The sequence below is a fragment of the Phymastichus coffea genome, unplaced genomic scaffold (assembly GCF_024137745.1).
Source record: "Phymastichus coffea isolate CEN01 unplaced genomic scaffold, Cenicafe_Pcof_1.1 PCOF00093, whole genome shotgun sequence".
NCBI classification, from domain to species: Eukaryota; Metazoa; Arthropoda; class Insecta; order Hymenoptera; family Eulophidae; genus Phymastichus; species Phymastichus coffea.
The window spans coordinates 855893-876835 of NW_026706904.1; the positions used below are offsets into that span (position 1 = coordinate 855893).

The following is a 20943-nucleotide window of genomic DNA, read 5'->3' on the forward strand; positions in this document are numbered from 1 at the left end:
CGGCTACCGTTTTGTTCCTCTGTGTATCTGTGGCCGCAGTTCAATCTGTTGTGCGTGACGCGCTCGAAGCTGCGCGGCGCTGTTGTTTATTTGCCAGCGCGTTTGTACGGCAATCGAATTTTGATATTCAAGTCGACTTTCCCAAGGCACACCAGAAGCAAATTACACTGTCGTGAGCGCATACCACCTGCATACTGTAATATATACTGATTGACATTTTCATCAAGCCAGAGAGAAAGAGAGATAATGAAATTTCCTTGCGCGCATTTGTTGTTTTATGTTTTGTCGGCTCGCGTTGTCCCGTAACTCTAATGATAATTCACTCGTACCAAGCGTATAATTTTCAAATTATACCGAAACAAGCCGAAAGAATACGACAGACCGTAAGTGTCATCTTCCTGACTTCCTTCTACCAAAGCCGCAACATGCCATCATTACCACTACTTTTCTTCCTTTTCTTTTTTTTTGCCTACAACGCAGAAGAGGCATGAAAATTATAACGGATTTATACGAGTTCTGGCGCACTACCGACAATTGGAATCCACGTTAAAACACAAAGCAGACGGAAATCGGTGCCGAGTTTCTTACGGCAGCGACGTCGTTCTCCCGAGCGGACGTTTTAGCGGCGCGTCTTACTTTGCGCGCTCCGCTCCGGTTTTGCTCGCGACAAGTCGTCTTCCGCGCCGACGGTATTTTTCGAATTGGAAATTCCACGGCAAGGCTACTTGCCGGGCGCAGCGGCACTGTACGCTGTCCGGACGTTAATTCGCGACCCGTGAAGTTCATAATCGACGTTGAATTTCGTCGAGTCAGCGAAACGAAAAAAGTTAGATTGGAGTTCTCGTGTGCGATGGAAGCCCACGACTCGCAAGACGATAAGAAATCTCCAATAATAGCACTAATCGTGGTCAATCAACGAAAATTAATATCGATTTTGAATTTCGCGGGTCGCGAACGAACGGCCCGGCAGTGTACCTACAAACCGCGAGACCGCGCGAATAGAGCCATGCGGCGATGGAACGATTGGCGCGCACGGGAGGCACTCGGCTGCGAATTGGAATGGAGCGTATAACGCGCGTAACGCGAGGTGATGCGCGCGGAGGCAAAGAGCATCGATAGAAAGTGGAGAGGAGGCTCGTCTTGCTCCAATAAGCGAGAAGCATTCGACGACCGTCGATAAGCGCACGTAGCGCGGGCGGCGATCGCTCGTTATTAGCGCAGTTACGCCGTGTCGTTGCCGCCGCGAGGAGGCCCGCGCGAACACGCCTTGCGAACGTGGACTGCGGCACACTGTCGGTCCAACGCAGAGCCGCGCATCTCTCCTCGGATCAGGGCAGAGTCCTCCGGTTGTCTCGGGAGGATTATCCGCGACGGCCGCCGTCGCGATGATTTACGGCTGCGCGCGCTATTTTATCAACCGGCTCGCGCGCGACGACACGCGCCGTTCCAAAGTTCAAGTGGCTCGGCGCGATCGCGATCGCGACAGCGATATTATTTACCTTCGGGTCCGCGCAGACAGTCGAGCTCAATTGAATAGTCCCAGCAGTCGAGAGAGCTGAGCTGGGGAGACTGCGTCTCCCAGACGATGTCCATGCTCGTCTCGCCATTCATGGTCGCGACCGCGAAATCGCCGTCGCACTAGCCCCGGGCACGAGCGCGAGCGAACCGAGGCGACGGAAGTCACACGGGGCCACACTGCACGCGCGGCACTCGACGGCAAGCTCGCGACGACACGAGTGGTCAAAGCGACAACGCCACCGGCATGGGCGTCCAGCCAACGACTCAGCGTTCAGCGGAGATGAGCGGTGGAGCAGCCACGGCGACCGATCGGCGTGAGCGCGCGGGCACAACTGAGGGTTGCCGGGGACCGATGTTCTGTGAAATGGGAAAGGCGAGCCTCTCCGCTTGGGGTCTCTCACTCCCACCTGTGCTCTCTCCCCACTTGCCGCCGAGCGCCGCCGCTGCAGCGTCTACCTGACACGGCCGCACGCAGGTAGCAAAGCTCCATCCCGCTCTCTCTCTCTCTCTCTCTCTCTCGCTCTCGCTCTCGCGCGCCCTTTCACTCGCGCGCGAAACGCGCAAAAAATACGCGCGGGCGGCTCGCTCGACGCGGCGAGCTTCCGAGGTGCTTCCTCTTGGGCGCACGCTTTAATTAGCATCAGGCTCGTCCGCCGGCTTCTCACTTGGCGGCGACGGACCGTGGGTTCTCCTCTTACCAAGGGACGCGCGTCCCGCGACGACCGTTCGAGCAAATGCCAAATCGCGAACGGTCGAGGCACTTTACGCGCGTCAACGCGCCGATTTCTGTGGCTGACCACAGTCCGCGCTATCGACAGTGTATTCAACGCTAATGAGAGTCGGAACGAGCTGCGCTGCATAAATTTCAATTTCCAATTCGACGAGTGCCAGGTCAACGGGTTCTCTTCGGTCGCGCCATTGTCGACGATGTACGCGGCGACGCGGATAAGCGTGAGGCGATCCGCTTTTTTCTCCCCTCCCGATCCTCAGCGTGGCGACATTCGCCCGAGAAAAACCGGCCGACACGCCCGCGCTTCGCCGGTGCCAACTCGCTTTCATCCCGCACGCGCGCTCGCGATGCGGAGCAAAGATACAGAGAACAAGAATCGACGCGCAGCTCGCGGATATGTTGTCCCGGCGAGCGGAAATTGCGCAAACGACGCGAGCCGAGAAAAGAGCGAACTGCATTCTCGCTCGCCCCATATCGCGATCGACGCCCGTGGGCTGCATTTACATTCCGACCGAATTGTCGTACGTTGGTTGGTGAACCTGCCTCCATCGCCGACTCGGCCCAATTTTCCCGGCTGCGGCGGCCTTATCGGAACGAGAAAAAGCGCGGAGTCGGTAAGCCGCACGGGGAAGCCCCGTGGATACAAAAGCCCCGTAATGCACGGTGCAAAAACTGCCGCGGCAAGGATCCTTTTTAACGAGCTCGCTTTCACCCGAAACGAAGAGAAAGAGAGAGAGAGAGAGAGAGAGAGAGAGAGCGCAAAAACCCTTCTCCGTTTCTCACGTTGGCCCTTCGACTTTGTAGATAAAATGTGGGAAACGCGAACGCGCGTGTCTTACCGTACCGCCGTACGCGTGCCGAGCGAAGCGAAGAGACAGCTTCCAGCCATGCGCGCGTTGGAGAATTCACCACGAGAGCCGGCCCTTGCGAACGAGCGCGTTGCGTTGAGCGAGTGGACGTGCGGGGGGGGGGGGGGGGGGGGGGCAACGCGGGCGCGACGCGCTAGCCCCGTTCCGGATTATCGTCGCGGGGACACGCGTCGGTAAGGGCAATATCCGTGGGAATTGCGCTCGTCGCGGCGATAACGGCGCAGGAGCGATACGCTCCGAGGCGAGCACGTCGCAAAAGCTGTAATCTTCGGGCGCGCACGTAACGCGCCGATCGATCGATATGGGAAAAGCGCGGCGCGCGCGGATGACCTACAGAGATGCGCTTTTTTCTCTCCCACCGATGTGGGTTGTCGAAAGCGAGTTGTCGTCGTCGGCAATCAATTCCCATTCGCATGTTCGCGGTTATTATCATTACCTCTATCGAGCAAGATGGACGTTACGAGCGCGCGCTGCGCTGTACACGCAATTTGTGCAGAAGGATACGTGGCATGGTAATGAACTGTTGCAACTCGAGACCAGAGATATATGAAATCAGAAGGAAATCCATTCGACCTAGAATTCTCCGCTGACTTGTATTTGCGTGTCCGTGGCGATTTCCTTGGGCTCGAATACGTTTTGCCCGCCAGGAGTTTGTCAGTTGCAAAAGAAAAGTCCCACAACGAATTGGCCGATAATTGACAGCCCATTAACAAGGGCACAATGGATTTTTCACAATTAAGACGGCAATTTGAGCGAATGGCTCATGCGCCCAAGCTCATTATGTCATTGAGGATGGATGTCGCGTGCCGATGCCCGTCTAATGGGGACTTCTCGAGGACTGTTTCCGCTAATTATCGAAGGGAGTGCGAGTCGATCGATAAGACCGAACGAGGGATATCTGTGACAAACGTTTTACTTTAATGCCCGAGCTAATGCAATTGCGACTATCGGTCGTTTCTTTCTTTCTTTCTTTTTCTTTCCTTTTATTTTCTGGGTTACGCTAATCGCCGCAGAGTGGTCGTTGATAATTTTAGCGCGAAGAAAAGCTAAGCGCGCGCGCTCACGTGACCGAGTAATCGTCGTTACATAGACATCTAACGAGCCATAAGTGATCTCGAAAGAGATGTCGGATTGTTCGCGCTGAATTCGCGTTATTCGTTTCCGGCCGCTGAAATGGAAGCGTAGCGTCGATAAGCCCGCGCGCGGCGCGCGTTCGGGTAATAAGCGACGCGTCCGACGTGGCGTACGGCGTGCGGCGTGCGAGCGAGTTCGACGAGCCACGGGCAGGCAATCGTGTTTCCCTCGCGCAAACATACACGCGATAACGACGTGGAGGATTGACAAATATTATTCGCGCGATACCGTTTTGCACAAAGGCGAGCTGAAAAATACACATACTCTGCGCGCCTTATCTCCGAACGCGCGCGAATCTTGATTATCTACGTGTATAGGCTTCGACGACGATGGAAAAGGGCAGGCGCGATCGAATTCGAGGAGGTCTCCGTTTGCGGCAAAGTGCGACAAAACCCTCTTCGCAAACGTAAAGAAAACGCGCCTGGCGGTTACGTTGTCCCGGCGAAAGATTTTCGTAAGCCTTCGCGTAAAGAGAAAGAGAGAGAGAGAGAGAGAGAGAGAGCGCGCGAGCGTTGAAGGTCGCGCGAGAGAAGTTATATAATCCCGCGCGAAGTGTCGTTGGCGCGGACGCATGAGGCGCGTCTTCTGTTTCAACAATGTAATCCCGGACGCCGTGGTTTAGGACCCGCAGACGTCGGGGGCCAGCTGCCTCACTCGCGTCCCCGTACCCGCGATTACTCAGGCGGCGAAAGTGGCGACAGGCCGTAAATTACGGTGCCCATCGAGCCAAAGTCAAAGCGGCAGTTCCGGGGGGGGGGGGGGTCATGGGTTGTCGAGACAGCGATCGCCGACGCGAGGCGCCGACATTATTAATTAGCTATCCCGCGGGCGCCTACGCGCTCGCCCGCGAAAGTCCGCGGACGAGGAGCTTTGATTTATCGCCGCGAGGTTGCGGAGTGCCAAGATACTCGAGCGCGCAGGAGAAATCTACTCGCGCGCGCGGCTCTTTCGTCAACCTTCAATTTCGTTTGCGCGCAGCGGAAACGCGAGATCGTCGCCGGTCTCTTGGCTTTCGGCTTTTATGCGCGTACTTATTGCCGGCGCTAAATCATACAGATGTATAATAAACGCAGGAAGTCACGATTCGCCGTTAAATCCGATGAACTGTGCGCGAGGATCAATAAGAAACATCGGTGAAATCCGACGTCAAGCGGACGCTCGTTCTGGCGCTACCGTTGCTGCCGCTGCTGTCGCCGTTGTTGTCGTTGATCGATCAATTGTGCTTTAACTAATTACGCGATGAAGTCAGCTGATTTACTTCCCGCAGGGGAAATCTCTCGGTCCCGGAGAAAAAATCAGCAAAGCGAACGATATGCTGCCCGACGGCGTTACAGCGTCGCTAGGTCCTTGATCCTTGTAATTTTCCTCGAGCTTGGCAAGTTGCGCGTTCCATTTGCCAATTCCAAAAACGATTTCGACGGAAAATACCGGGGAGGAAGCTGTTAAGCAGACTGTGGTTTTGCCTCTGCTTTTGAAAGTTGCGAAAAAATTTTTTTTTTTTTTTTCCGCTCGGACACTTGAAATGATAATTTCCGAAAGTTGGTCTTTCTATTTGTGCAATTATTTTACCGTACAAAATTGTACGACTTCGAGAATTGGTAATTGGCGTTTCAGCTGGAAATCGTAGCTGCCTTTGCCTGCCGTGCACGATATTTTATGTGACTGACGTATCGAAAGAATCGAGTGCGACTCGCGTGGAAATTGATTAAGGATACATCTGCACTCCGAAACATACTTACTTAAATACAGCTACATTTTTCGATCAAAGTTTCGGACAAGAAAGAATAATAATAATAATGACTCGAAGCGCAGCCTTTCACGTAAGTAAACGCCGAGTAGAATTTTTCTTTTTTACGATCGTGTCGTAAGAAAAGTTGATTGGCGCGCGAGCTACATTTTTTTCTTGTCCCGAGAATCCAGTAAATGTTCTCTTCTCAAAATTGTTCCGTCGAACCTTCGAACGGGCAAAAAAGGAGAAAAAAAATTAATAAAATGGAAGGTCATTTTCACGCGCCTCGCCCTGCAAAAATGAAAAAAAGAGGCAGCGATTGCGCACGCAGTGAACGAGTAAAAATGGCTTTCGAGACAGCGAGAGACACATTGGCGACAGAAGGAGAATAGTGGAGCGAATCCGGTCGGCGAGGAAGCAATTAAAGCCCAAGGAGGAGAAAGGGCCGGAAATATCGACGGATATAAGTCGCCGCGGAGAGAAAGAGAAAACAGCCGAGGGCGCGACGCGCGGCAGCCCCCACGGCGAGCGACGCACTGCGCTCGAGACTCTTCGTTCTGTTTGTTCAACGGCCTTGAAGCTCGCGAATCGCTGGTCGTGCCCGGCGACCGATCGACTTTGCCGACGAGGCTCCGTCGCAGCGAGGACAGGTTGTCGGTGGGCGTGCGCTTCTGTATCAGCCGCAGGCCGATCGCCGGCAGGTTGGTCGGCTCGACGCGACATTCAATTTCGCGCGTCGAGGAGGAATCCGTTCGAGATAGCCGAAGAGCATTAGAAAGTCGCGGATTTTTCGCGTGGGAATTAATAATGGTGAGCCGGATAAAATGGGCCGCTTACGTAAAAGCGCAACAATAGCAGCTTTCGATTAACCATTTTCCGAAGCTCAGCGAGATGATAAGGAAGCCATTAAAATGTATTTATCCAGCTGTACACCCGCGAGCGGATCGCCATTTCTGCACGATTTTCACATCTCGCCCATTTCTCGTGCTCCACCGGAGCAACGATTTTTTCTGTCTTTCGTTCCCTCTTTTTCTTCGTTTTTTTTATTTTAACGGGGCGCGCGATAACGAGGCAAGCGCACGTGCAACGAAAACACTCTCGATGGTCCGAAGAAAACAGCGCACGGCCGTGCGTGACGAGATCGCACGCCAAAGCGCAACTTACGCTTCTTCGCCGAAATGAAAACCGCTTTTATCGCGAGGCCGGCTTTTCGGCGCGAGGCTCGTGAGCGCGGGGCCGCCTTTGATCGCCTTAAAACTTTCACGCTCGTTCCAATTCATATTCTTGCGCAATCTTTCTATTTCTCTTTGGAGGACAGTCATCGGCGAATCGAGAATGCTGCAAAGGTACATTTTTCTACCGAGTGCTCGGATAATCACTCGGATAGCCACTCTTTCCAAAACTCTTTTCCGACCGAGAATCATTCGCATACGCGACATCCTTGCTGCAGAACGCCCCTCCTTGGCATTGTTTTTCACGCGACTTATCGGACATTTGTCATCGGAAATCGGATTACGCGCCAGGTATAGCGCGTATTAATCCCGAAAGTAAAAGTCCATATACGATAAGTTCGCGCATGTCTTCCATCTTGGTTTTTAATCACCCGAGCTCGCTGGGGAAAAAATCGAAAACCCGCGCGGGAACGAGGCGCAAAAAAATCCACCGAACAAACGTTAATTACAGCCACGGGGCTTCCGCTACGCTTTCTCGAGAAAAAAAAAACAAAATTAACAGATGCAGAAGAAAGAAGATTATTATTGCTATGCACATTGGCCCATCTTCTCTACTCTGGTCGAGAGATGTATTTTCACCTGCAGCAACGGAAGGCTCCCCATTTCCGGCGGACGATGCTTATCGCCGACACACCGGCGCGCTTCCTTCGCACTTCTGGCGCGGCGCTGCGTCGCTGCGACGTGCCTGCGGCGTTTTCAGCGAAATCGATCTGTCATCGATCATTATAATCGTCGAGTCCCGACCGATAACTTGCTTTCCTTCCGTGCGCAAAGAGTGAAGCGAGAGATAGAGAGTGCAACGTCCGACTTGATTTTTCGTTACAGCACGTTATTCGTTCTCCCACTTGTTTGTGAGATAATGCATTTTAAATGTGTTACAGTCGCGGTTACCGGGTAACTATGGCACACGCATGTGAAAATTTAATTAAACTTTACGCGGGCGAGCTTCTGCGCACCCGCGCCGACGTTTCTATTATGCATAAGCGCATACGAGCCACGGTGGTGGATTTCGCAATGCACGAGCCGCAGTTAGGCAAGATGATTTGCAAAATAATCAACCGACTCGTTAGTCGAGCTACACTTGCGCTTTTCCGACACCCGCGCAGCCATTGCGTCACCCTTAACTAGCCCGCGCGAGCGAGCTCTTCGTTTGGAAGTGTCACGGCGAACTCCGGATCGCGCTTCCATTCGGCTGCGACGTGCGATATCGATCTTAAAGCGAAAGCGTCACAAATCAAGTTCAATGGTGGAAAACCATTGCCAAGGTGAGTGCAACGCGCAACAAATACGGTCACGCCTGCGGATCATTTTGAGCGTTTTTTTTCTTCTTTTTTCTTATTTATTTATTTTTTTCTTTTCAGCTTGTCGTAATGTCGATCGATCGCCGATTTTGTTCTCCAATCGCCACACGGATTTTGTACGTTCACCTGCACTTTCATAAAAGAAAGAAAATAAACACGGGAACGCCGTGTAAGTGACATTAAAGTGACCTGTGCAGAAAATGTTTGATGATTTCTTCACAGATTTTAAGTTTTTAACAGATCATAGTCGAGATTCGTATGTTTTGAATAATGCGTCGACCAGCGGGTACCGGCTGTCCGATAGTGCTGACAATGGTTAACATACTAAGCTGCTTCACTCGGATGAAAGTTGTCTGCAAACGCTGGAGATGCATTTCCAACAGTGATACAAGTTAAAAATGACCAAATAACATTCGCAGCAGGCAGTCGGACGCGTCCAGTACAATAGCAACATTTATTTTTATCCTGGACGTTCGTTTGGCAGGCAAAAGAATCTCAAGGTTTCATAGATCAAAGAACTCGGTTTTCAATTGCGAAATCCAGAAATGGAGAAAAAAGAAATAATAGAACTTCTGACGTTGATTGAACTAAGAGCCCGAAACCTTTCCATTCGCACGCAGATAAATCAAGAATAAAATGCGGATTTGAAATCTGCTGCAGCGCACAACGCCACTGTAATTTTCTATGCAGAGCACCTTTCTCTCTCTCTCTCTCTCTCTCTCTCTCTCTCTCTCTCTCTTCGAAGATATGACTCGGAAATGCTGCAAAATGAATCAATGAAAAATAAGTGCCACGGTGCGAGTTTCAATTAAAATCCTTAGAAAAGCAATAGCGAGTAAAAGCTTGCACAGTCGATATTGCACGGTCGCCGTCGCGGATAGCTTAATTACGTCGTCGGCGAGAAATCTTTCTTTTCCATCTCACGAGCGTCTTGCCATAAAGGCGTCACGAGAGCACTAATACTAATCTCGACGAGCGGAGCTGCAGCCGATAATGCCACTTTGGAATTTTCGCGCGCCGACTTGAAGGATTTCCAATTAAACGCGAACTCCACGCCCCTTCCCCCTCGCCCCACGCTGCATTTGCATAATATGCATCGATGCAGATGGAGAACGAAAGTTCCGCTGAAAGCGAACCTGTTATATGCAAAATATGCCTTTTTATAGAAACCGCTCGAGCGTCTCTTCTCTGGTTGCGTGTATTCAGACATGAATAAACATTGCGTTTCTAATTGACGCTAAAACGTTTTGATAGTACTTTAGTGATCCTTTTTATTCCGTCATAGTTTCATGGAATGAATGTCGATGGAATACGACAAACTTACGGTAGACGAATTTGCGACAGATTTTTATAACTCACCTGAAACAAAAAGAAAAAGAAAGAACATTAATCAGCGTCGAATAAGATATATCATTAATTCACTTTTCATTTTGAATAAAAATATCTTTAAACAATCCCATAGCTACACCGATTCCTTAAACAATAAAAAAAAGCACAAGATCGTCATTCATTATATCAAAGTTTCGCCACGAGATGTTCTTGCCTCGGTTCGCCAACTCTCCCAACAACAAACTTGGTCTCCGCCTTCACTCTTGCAAATGGATAATAAAGCGTTGAAGGAGAACTCTAACGCGCGGGATGACGATATTTTAGCAGAGGTGATTCGCAAACCACATATCTTGGATTCAGTTGTCCGTACGAAAAAAAAAGAAGCAAGTATATTAGTATATCTCTCTCGGGCATTGTTCCATACATATCTTAGCGGGTAAAATTGCCGGGTCGTGTTGCTCCTCCAACATCTTGCTGTACTTGCTACAACGGTCGTTACGTGGTTTCGCTTGCACATAGTTTTGGCGTGTTAGCCTTTTGTTTTTATTATTTGTATCTCGTTCTGTTCGATAATTTATCGATAAGCTAGCGAGCGCATTTGCAAACATTAGATACCGTACAAATGCACATATTTTCGGTATGCTCAAATTGCTTACTATTGTTATGCTCTGAACTCGGCAATCGGCCATTATAGATAGGCACATTTGGGTCTACTTAATTGTTATGCCGTCGATAAGAAGGATATAAAAGGAGCACAGCGCGGATCGTCAAACTTAATTATACCTTGAACGCGTAATTGATGTGGTGTATGTTCGAATGTGTGCCGTGAGCGTAGACAACTGAGGGACACAATAATGGACCGATCGCGTACGTGAAACCGAGGCAGTGTGTCGGAGTCGTGCGCTGTTTCGCATGTACGGGGAGACGCCGCCACCTTTGCGCGCACATCCTTGCGCCGCGTAAAGTCCCCTTTGGCAAAAAAAAAACGTCACCGAGTGAATGAAAGCGCGGCAACGGTAAATTCCGAGGCGCGGGCGCAGTATCGCTCGCTTTTCTCTCCTGATTTTCTCCGAACGGGGAAAATTAACAAGACCTTCTCGCTCGGCCGAGCGTACACAATGATTCTTACGGTCGTGACGCGGGCGTTCTTTTATCATTCCGTCGTTAGACTTAATTCAATAACGACGCTGTTAAAATGCGCATGCCGAATTCTCGAGCGTGCGTTGCCGAGCTTATCGAAGCTTGCGCAAGTCTCTCGTGCCCGAGCAGTTTGAAAGATACGAGGTTGATCGGTCACCGAATTAGACTTGCACAGAGTTTGCGAGCGCGTATCGTGCATATGCAGACGATAAGTGGATCAGTTATTACTGTAATGATGGCAAATGGGATAGGTCGGACTGAAAAAGAAGATAAATGAGTTAGCTGCTGCGCCGATTATCGAAGAATACATATCGTTGGCATAAAGTTTAGAGTGCGCGGTAATGAAGGTCCCGGGTTGTAGAAACTGCTCGCGCACGCGGCCGCAAACTAGCAGAGGCTCGATAATTACCCGACACCCATTGCTTTCCATGATTAGCGCTAATTAGACTGAAAAAAAAACATTCAAAAAGCGCCTCCGATTCACGAGTCGACTCGTGCTAGGTGAAAGGGTCTCGAAAAACCACACATTAACTTTTTCGATGGCGATCGTGCGCAATTCAGATCGAACGCACAGATTGCGCTCGCTAATGCACAAAAGCTACCCGATCGCAGATTACGATGACGACTACCCGGCGTAACTTTTCTGTATATACACGGCGACGTAGTTCCAATTGCCGCTCGTTTTGCCTTTCTCTCGTGTGCTGCACGAGCAAAACACGTAATCCACGGCTTGCGCCCAAATAAACACGACAGGCCGCCTTTTCTTTACGTAAATTCTATGATAAGCAGCCGCGAGCTTTTCGTCCGTCGCGCTGAGACGAAGGGACAAAGAAAAAATGACGGAAACCGCGCCGATCGTCATGCGAAGATCCCCTTGCCACACTCGCGTGCGTCAACGTCGGGAGGCGCGCGAGCGAGTTCCGACTCCGCACGAATGCCAAAACCTACGCCGAGAGAGAGAGAGAGAGACCAAAGTCGTCGCATTATTATACGTCGTGATCTCGATTTTCGTCCTTTTCTCCGCAGCCGCCAGGCGTATCGCGAGCACGACTTCCCAAAGCAAAAGCTCGGCGCGCGATCCATAATCAACGGGTTTTTCTTTTGTTGTTCTGCGGCGCGTACCACGCTACGTGCGACCTGGTCGTACGCACGACAATTAAGGATCTCGCGCGCGTCCCTTTTCCCGAACGACGACTCCGCGAGTCGAAACGGGATCTTGACACGGGAAAAAAAAAAATACTTGGAGCCTCGCATCGGCGTTCTTTCGTTTCAATAACGCGGATGGAAAATTGATTCGGGATTGGCGGCTGCGATGCACAATGCGCTGCGCTAGTTTAAATTTGAGAATTGTAGAGCGCAGAGTGCAGAAGAGAAGGTGCGGGAAAATCGACGTAGCTATGCTATTTTCAGGTCATTCGTCCAATCGACCCTTATCTACTGCGCGAGATACGATGCAAGCCTTACATCTCACTTAATCAATATCATTGAAACCAATAACTTTTACGGTCGGATTTCGTCATTTTTCTTCCATCGCAATGTAGAGCTGTAATTCTTAACGGAACCGCTCAATTTCTCATTGACTTACATCTATACATAATGCGATAGTATCAGCCCGCGAAGAATGTATGCCAATTGATTACTATCTCTCGTCGAAGGCACTGGGGGCTGCCTCTTGGCAAGGATCGTAAGCATCGGGCTGCGGATTTGCACTGACGTCCATCCGCGCTGGCCAAAATCGTGCTGTCTCTGCGCGCGGCCGAGACGCCACGAGCGTTTTTTGCGGCCGCCGAGGAAGTTTCGAGATAGACTCACTCCGATTTTCGCGTGGCTTTTCGCGCCGCGACGCGTCGCGTGCGCGCACTTTGATCGCATTCCCGCGCTCGCGGCTCGTTAATCGCGAGATCCGCCCGACGCAAAAACACGAGCGCCGTCGCCGGCGCTTACGCAAGACCGCCCGTGTTTTCGTCAATCGATCCGACAAGCTTGGGCGAGCGCGTCGACCACCCGAGTCACGCACGTAGAAGCCCGCTCCGGGAAGAAAGCGCGACCGGCAATGAGATCTGCATTTCGCAAAAACACGCCGCGGCGGTGGGCCTTTGGATTCGGGGCGAAGCGGGCGCCGGCCGAGGCGAGGTGGAGCGATAACAATGCGCTCGCGGAGCTGACGCCCGTGCGCCGAATTTCGCATCGCGAAAGTTTTGCGTGCGAGCGAGGCATAGAGGAGACTCGCGGCGTGGGAAACGTTATCCCGCGCGCGACTTCGTTGAAATGGCGCGGCGCGCGCGGAGTGGAACGAAAACAAAAAAGAAAAAAAAAAAAAAGAGACCCGTTGATGAATGCGCGCGCTTCGCGTTCAGCTTTACGGTAAAGCTTTTCTATGGATTTCAGGTGCAATAACGTTACGCGGTGGCGGCTCATTCGCCGCGATAATTACCGTCCTCAATTGCGAGTCTCGCTGCTCTTGTGCTGGTCAAATATACCGTAATTAGTCCGTCGGAACAGGTACGTCGACCGTTATCACTTCGAACGAGCGTTTCTAGGCTTGCCAAGTGCTAATGCATCGCGCGCGACGATACCCACTTCTAGAAAAAGAAAGAATAAGTCCGCAGACGAGAGGCAGTGTACTATGATCGTTTCTCTTCGACGGCAGCGCTATTCCGTAAAGATTTTTCCACGTGGCAAGACCAATTCGATCGGCATCGATTCCAATGCCGTCCATCGGCGCGGCGTCTCTCCGATTCTCTCGCGCGACCGAATGCTGACCCGCTCGCGGCGCGATCCTGCGATATATCCCCGAGAGCGAACGTAACGCGCGAGCCGTGCAAAGAGAACCGCTTCGGCTCGCCGGTTCGCGTGACACCACTCTCGCGAACTATACGTATGTATATATACGCGCCGCGCGCCACTTATTTTCCTCGTTCTTTCACTGCAGCGGCGACGGCGGCGCCGCCCACCTGTGGAACGCGCGGCGCCTTCGCGTTATGAAAGAGCCGCGCGGAGAGCGCACAAAGCCTTATCCGCGCGGCGCGCCAACGTGAGAATCAAAGAGAGCGCCCGCGAGGGTACGTGCCTTCGACAATCGCTTCTTCAAGGGGGGAATGGGATTCGATTTGCTTGTTTTCCCTCGCTCTCTCTCTCTCTCTCTTTTTCGGCAATTGCTAATTCGCCGCAGCAAACACGGAACCTCAATTTAGCCCGACGAATTGCCAATAAAGCAGCACCAACGAGGCAACTCTCAAAGTGGCCGCGTGTACGGGGTGCGCGTCGTTCTTCGTGCACAGTTTTCGCATTTTCCATTCGACCGACGCCGTTCACTGGGATACAGCTCGTCCCGTCGCTCCACGAAACTCGCAATATTTTCCGACCGGCGACACATACGCTATACTCGTACATGAAATCGAGAAGAGTGCAATACTGTTACCGAAAACTGTTACGACTTTACGTAAGGATAAGCGGAGTTGCTTGCGTTGTATCATCTTCCGGAGCTTTACGCTTACACACACCTCTGGTCGCCAACGGAATACAATTCGACCTTTCTTTACTTTTGTGCATAGTATCAGCGTGCATGTATGGCTGTATGCGTACGTTTCTTCGGGACATAAGTTAAATCAATCAAGGATAACGGTCCAAGTGTAAGAGCGAACTTTTGTAACGGATGAAAATCCACTGATCGAAAAGACAGTTGGGGAGGAGGGGAGCCGATCATGAATTTTAATGGATTCCGCGGTGCGGCGCGCGAGCAAGCCCGAACGGCTCTCTCCGGAACGAGGCAACAAGAGGAAACGAACGCAAACCCGTCGTGTGCTGGCAAACAGCGTATTCATCTTTTCGCTACGAGGCAGCAAAGTGGTGAAAAAGCATCAACGGTGTCCTGCTGTACCGTCAACTGTCGAGGCGTTCCAGGTCATCCTTTGCATACCTGCGAGAGCGATTCTCTCGTCAAGCTCGTTATATAGGAAAAATCGCGCGAACGAGCGCGAGTTCTGAGTCGCTACGGCGTCGAATACAGACAAAAAAGAAGAAGAAAAGTGACACCGGAGCAGGAGTTGGCTGATGGGCAATAAAATCGAATGAAAATGTCGAAAAGAACGCGAAAGAGAGAGAGAGAGAGAGAGAGAGAGAGAGCGAACAAGCGGTGAAAACTGTATACATTGACAGAAATAGTCGAAGCGGTGCCGATTTATAGCTTACCGAAGAAAAAAAAATTACGGTGTTTTTGAAGAGTACTTCACTTTTGGAGATGCTTTCAATCGTGAAATCTTCGTTTGTCTTCTACGCGGAAAAAATGTATAAAAGTATGAAAATCTCCGTGTGAACTAATAAGTCACGAGGGATGAACAGCAAGACGATTTCCTAAGACAACAGCGCCGCTCAATTCTGAATAATCTTTCCAGAAAGGCAAATAGTTGCCGAGCTTGGCTTCTCGATTCAAGCCTCGAGAAACTGTCGCAGCGCACGCGCTCGCCAGCAGTCGAAGTCGGACGGTAACCCCGGCGTACTTGGCTGTGGCGCCGAGTCGTCGAGAGTACCGGCGTTCGGCCAGCTGAAGCTTCGAACGCTCGTACGTTTGACGAATTATCGTGACTCGCGTAACGCGAGCTGCGCAGGGATGATCGCTGTGCGCCAGGCGCGCGTACTTCTTCCTCTCGACTCGTTAACGCTCTTTTCCCGGCGCACTTGCTCGGCGCTGCGCTCGCTCGAACGGGGTTAATTGAAATAACGGCTTTACGCGCGCATGGGAAATTAATAAACGGCGCTAAAGCGCGGCCTTTATAATGCATACGCGCGCACGCGACTTTAATAAAATGTTCTCATTGGAACGGGGTATTACAAGGGAATGGTCATTAGTTTGTAATAGACGTAATTGTACACATATATCGATTTTTTTTTTCACCTCTAAACTGCGCCGACAATCAACGCCGACGAGACCGTGAGAAATAGCATTTATCAATCTACGCTAAATGACAGCGACACTTTGACGTTATATGCGCTTGAAGTTGAATGGTTCTGTATTTTCTCCATCTCTGTCTCTCTCTTTCTCTCTCTAGTTCGTACGTATTCCTTGATTTAAACAGAGATATGATTTTGTGCCGTATACGTAAATTCAATTTACTTTTGCAATTACTTTAATGTCCCCTATTACAAAACGAGAAAGTCGCTCGCGCGGCGTCGAAAAATGACATCGGATCGACGTTCGATTCGTCGCAAGAAACACAAAGAAAACCCAAACACTCGGAGCGGCTCGTACGATCGAAATAAATACAGCCAGCTACACGCATGGACAGCTACCGAGATATCGCCGCCTGCGAGCGGCCGTAGCTTTCTCCCGCGCTGCCGATGACTTTGGCGAAGAGGCCGTTTGTTTTCAGCTGCACGCTCGCGAGGCCGTGCGCCCGGCGACTCGCTGCACTCGCCTTTTATTATCCTCGGGGCGCGCAAAACGAAGACAAGCTTTGCTTTCACGCCGCCGCCCCACCCCCCCACACCCGCTCGATGCACTTCCGTAACGCTCGATCCTCTCGCCGACGAGGGGACGAACGGTCACGGATCGCGCACGCGTCGTCCAGTCGAATCTAGACCGCCGCAGTTACGAAACTGGCCGCTCGGCGCCAGTCGACAGCCAATCGCATTTTTCATTTCAATGCACGCACAGCAGCTCCGTTGTCGGCGTTATGCGTTCAGATTGATGTGATGTCGAGTTTATGGCGTCGGCTCTGCGTAATTTTTTTAACAATTTTATCGCTTGTCGTCTTTTTGTTCATTTTATCGTTGTCAAACAGCCGTTAAATGTTTTTTATTTTGCGAACGATGAGCGTCGCTAGGACGTATTCACGAATTACGATTTCGGGTCGCGTGTCAACGAACGAACTCTCGCTGAATAAAAGAAAGCCACGAGGTGGAGGTGCACTTAATTCGCACGCGAAGAAACGAAAGCTAAGTCCCACGCGTGGAGACGTGGCTGCGATCCGATTCTCGTGCTCGCCTGTATGTAGCCAAAAACGATTCGAAGGCGCAACGGCTGCCTCGGCAATGTCGGAGAGCAACGGTGCCGTCTCGCGGCCTGTCGTTTTTGCCAAGCCCAGTTTCACCGTACTGCATGCACGACACGAGGACTATAAAAAAAAAAAAAAAAACTCGGCGCCAACGAGTCGTATAACTCGGTTTGATATCGGATGTATAGAGCTTTGCTCTCTCCGCGGACGGCGCGGATTTTTCATGTAGACGCCGCGCATCCGGCGGATGTGCAAGGCCATTGTTTTTTTACGCTGGCGCCGCTCGTACGACGAGCCGCCGGTAAAAGCTCCAAGCACAATTGTCTGCTTTTATACGCGGACGCTGTAGCGTTGGTCGTTGTTGTTTACCACCGCCACGTCCGCGCTCCCGGGGAAGGCCGCTCGGTGATTTAGCGACTGGGACAATGTGCGGATTTCAGATGCGCACCCGGAACACGATAACCGAAAATATTTTAATTTGTGGATGTTGTTTTTTTACGGCTTGCCGCCAGATACCGACGCCGCTTGTACAACGATCTTTTCGTATGTCGTCTATCTCGTTCATCTTAGCTTCGTGTTTTCGTTTTTCAGAGAGTACTGCATGTTGCACTCGTTCGGTACACCGTGAAACGCGAAACGAAAGTTATGCATAAAATAAGCACTCGAGATGGATGCGGGTCGCTTCTGCGACCCGCAGAGTTTCGAGAGACGAATCAAAAGGATTTAAATTCCCTCCGGCGATAGCAAGCGCATGGAAAAGTTGTCGAAACTGCCTACTGTAAACCACCGACATTTTTCCAAGCTTCAAGTCATATAGCAATTGTAATAAAATTTTTATTTACATTTACATCCGACTTATTTGTTATCCTGGAATAGCGTGCGATGAAATTGTACTTATTTAATGCACCTAAATTGTCGACCGTAATAAAAAAGCCTTTAATCAATTCGACAAACGGCGTGCTTAATTTAAACAAGTACCTTATTAACGTGTGAAACCAGAAAAAGCGCGCCAAGCGATCGTTTAAGCGCCAGCGTAATAAGTAACATTAAAACATAAACGTATGATATTGGGAAAAATTTCAAGTGGGTCGACGCTCCGAAATAAATCGGAATAAATCTGTCATGGGGAACGAACTTGTGTGTTATTGTTTGGGCCCGGCAGGGAGAAAGAACGGCTGGAACACACACGTGAAATAATATATTAGTCGTTGCTCGCGGGTATTTTTTTTTTCTTTTTAGAGCTTTGAGCTGCGTAGTAATTGTTAAAGGAGCGCGTTCGGTGAATTAACAAGCTTCTTTCACTTGCTCCGTTTTCAAGATTTGTGTAAACTACACTCGCAGCCTAAGATTTATGCGTTGCGAGTGAACAAGTAGGAACGAATAATTTTAAGGCAAAAACCTAACATATTCCAGCAGGACGATTAAGGAACGAGTAAATGCAATGGAATTCTGAATTGAGAAACTCCGAGCGAAAAAAACTGACTGCGATCGGTCCTCCGACATAATGCCCTGATTTATACGTCATTTTTGAATTGAAATCGGCAAGCTTGTTCCGGGCTGACCGGCCGCCGGGTAGTCGAGAGCGAAAGAGAGAAAATGCGCGGAAAACCGAGGACGTGGCGCAAGAGCACGCGCTGCCGTTTACGGGAAAAGTCCGCAGTGACGCGTCGACGAAGAGGCTCCGGAACATTCATCGATGCTGATCTCTCTGCCAGTACGATCTGGCATTGGACCATTAACGTTATTTTTTATTTTTCGAAATTTCTTTCGCGCGCACTTTGCACGTACAAGTGTATACAGCCGCCTCAGCTGAGCTACGTTCTTTCATATTTTTCAATATTACGGATTACGTCAATAAATTTACGTTTCGCAGTGATTTTTCAGAGTCAACCGCAAAGTCACGTGCTGCTTAATTGTACTCGTTCGCGTAGGCTTCTATGCTCTTTTCTTCATTATATTCTAATTTGGCGTGGTCGCGACGGAGAAAGAGCGTAAGATATCGTGCGAACGCGGGCGAGTCCCATTATAATTGGGCATCTCGTGAAAGTCGCGCACACGTTGTGTCCTATAATCGCTCTGTTTCTACAATTATATACCGCCTCGGCGACGAAGAAACGGCGCAACAAGAAAAATGAGTCGAGACGTTTTAATCGAGCGGCGTCTCGCTTTTCATTCCCAGCTCGGATAAATGAATGTCGGCTCGCAGCGGCAAGAAAAAAAAAAGAAAAGAGAATAGAGAAAATTTTTTCAGGTAGCCAATGTGATTTTGTATCGACCGCCGCGGGTGCAACGTCACTCTCTTACGGGGATGTGCGTAAAACGAGTACACGCAACACCCTTCGATACAATACAAGTAAGCGACCGCGCACCGTGTGTGAGCATCACATGGTGTGTACACCCTGGTAACTTAATGCACTATAATGCGAGACGATCGATTCTGTCGGCAGTTGCAAACTGAGCGTTTTCTTCTCCATCGCTGTAAGTTTCTCGATAGAGACGTCGAGCTTTTAGACTCGCTGCGCACTTGACGAGGCTTCAGTTAGGATGGATTCGTTACGCCGTTACTCACCCGAAACAAAGGAGAGGAAAAATTTTGTAGAAATGATCCGATATACTTTTCTGCAATTTTTACGTGCTACTATCTGCAAGAATTGTTTTGCAGACGTCGAATTATCATCTGCAATTGAAATACCATATTACTTCCATTGTACTTCGCAACAAAACAAACTTATCTTTATAATCTCGATCGCAAGTATATTGACAGATAAATCGTCTAACGACAATCCTTTCTAATCGACTTATTTACCGTTACATTTTGATCAATGAACGTACTATGCACAATTTTCTGAATATAAACCAAACAAGATTTTATCGACGGCGCAATTACGAGGATCCCTTGGCTACGATTGCCTTTCAATTTATAGAAGGAAATTTCGGTTAATATGATTGATAGCTTACACGCTCTCACCGCTTGCAGCGGTAGGACACGGCTAATTGTGTTTGCATTGCTATTTCGTCGCCAATTAATCGATGGACCGTATCTCCAAAAGCGAAAATAAAATCAACATAGTAATCATCGTTTGAATGTTTTCGGAATTCATTCAAGTGGCGCGTAATAAGTCTCATCTGGAGAAAGCCTTGGCTCGTAACTTGAAGCGCGAGTTCGAAGACGCGAAAGAAACAAGCGAAATCCAAATCACCTCCGCATATGTCACAATGTTAGCTCGATCGTCGACTGTAAAATGCTTGGCAAGTCATTAGATGATTCGCGCGCGCGCGCAGACGTTTGCACACCGGATGACTTATCGGATCTCCCTTTTTTTCTTCCTCGACTTACACTCTCACCGTGTCGTATCTCCCCTCCCGACGTCGCTCGTTACACAGGTTTTCCGGTTCTGCCGACGAACGAAATCAAACGCGACGTTTGCGTCGATCGCTCGTACAGGTATGCGAGTTTTCATTCGCAGCTGCCCTCATGAAAGCGAAGTGTTTGCTCGATGATCATACCGGATTGCGTCGCTATATATGTTGTCACCGTGAAAGTCGAGATGTCAGGCTTCTCTATACTTGGAGAATTCACACGATTAGAGGCCTGGAACCGCGATTCTTTATCGTGTGACACTTTGTTTCGTGATTGTAAATTAAGAGAAAGGGAATGAGGTTTTTTTTCTCCCTCCTCGAATGCGAGAAAACGTCGTAGAACCAACGTCGTACAACCATTGAGATATCTCTTTTTTATTGCTGGTCTTGTAGCTTCTGTGCGGAAATCAATGTAATCAAGGCGACGCGATCTCTTTCAAGTCAGCGTAGCCGTGACAAATCATCGTCGATCGTTAGTGCGTTCAAAAGTATCTTTTTCGCCGGAACATCGACAACATAAACCGTAATTAATGCCATTTACATTTCTACGGGGCTGCCATTCGAATGTATCTAAAGTCGAGACTGATTCACGATCACATTACAGCAAT

General features: G+C 49.9%; 1 protein-coding gene across 2 annotated transcripts in view; it reads right to left on the bottom strand.

The window, feature by feature from the left end:
- LOC131669465 (cerebellar degeneration-related protein 2-like) overlaps positions 1–20943 on the bottom strand; it is a 54699-nt gene that overhangs the window by 6496 nt on the left and 27260 nt on the right. The window lies entirely within an intron of this gene.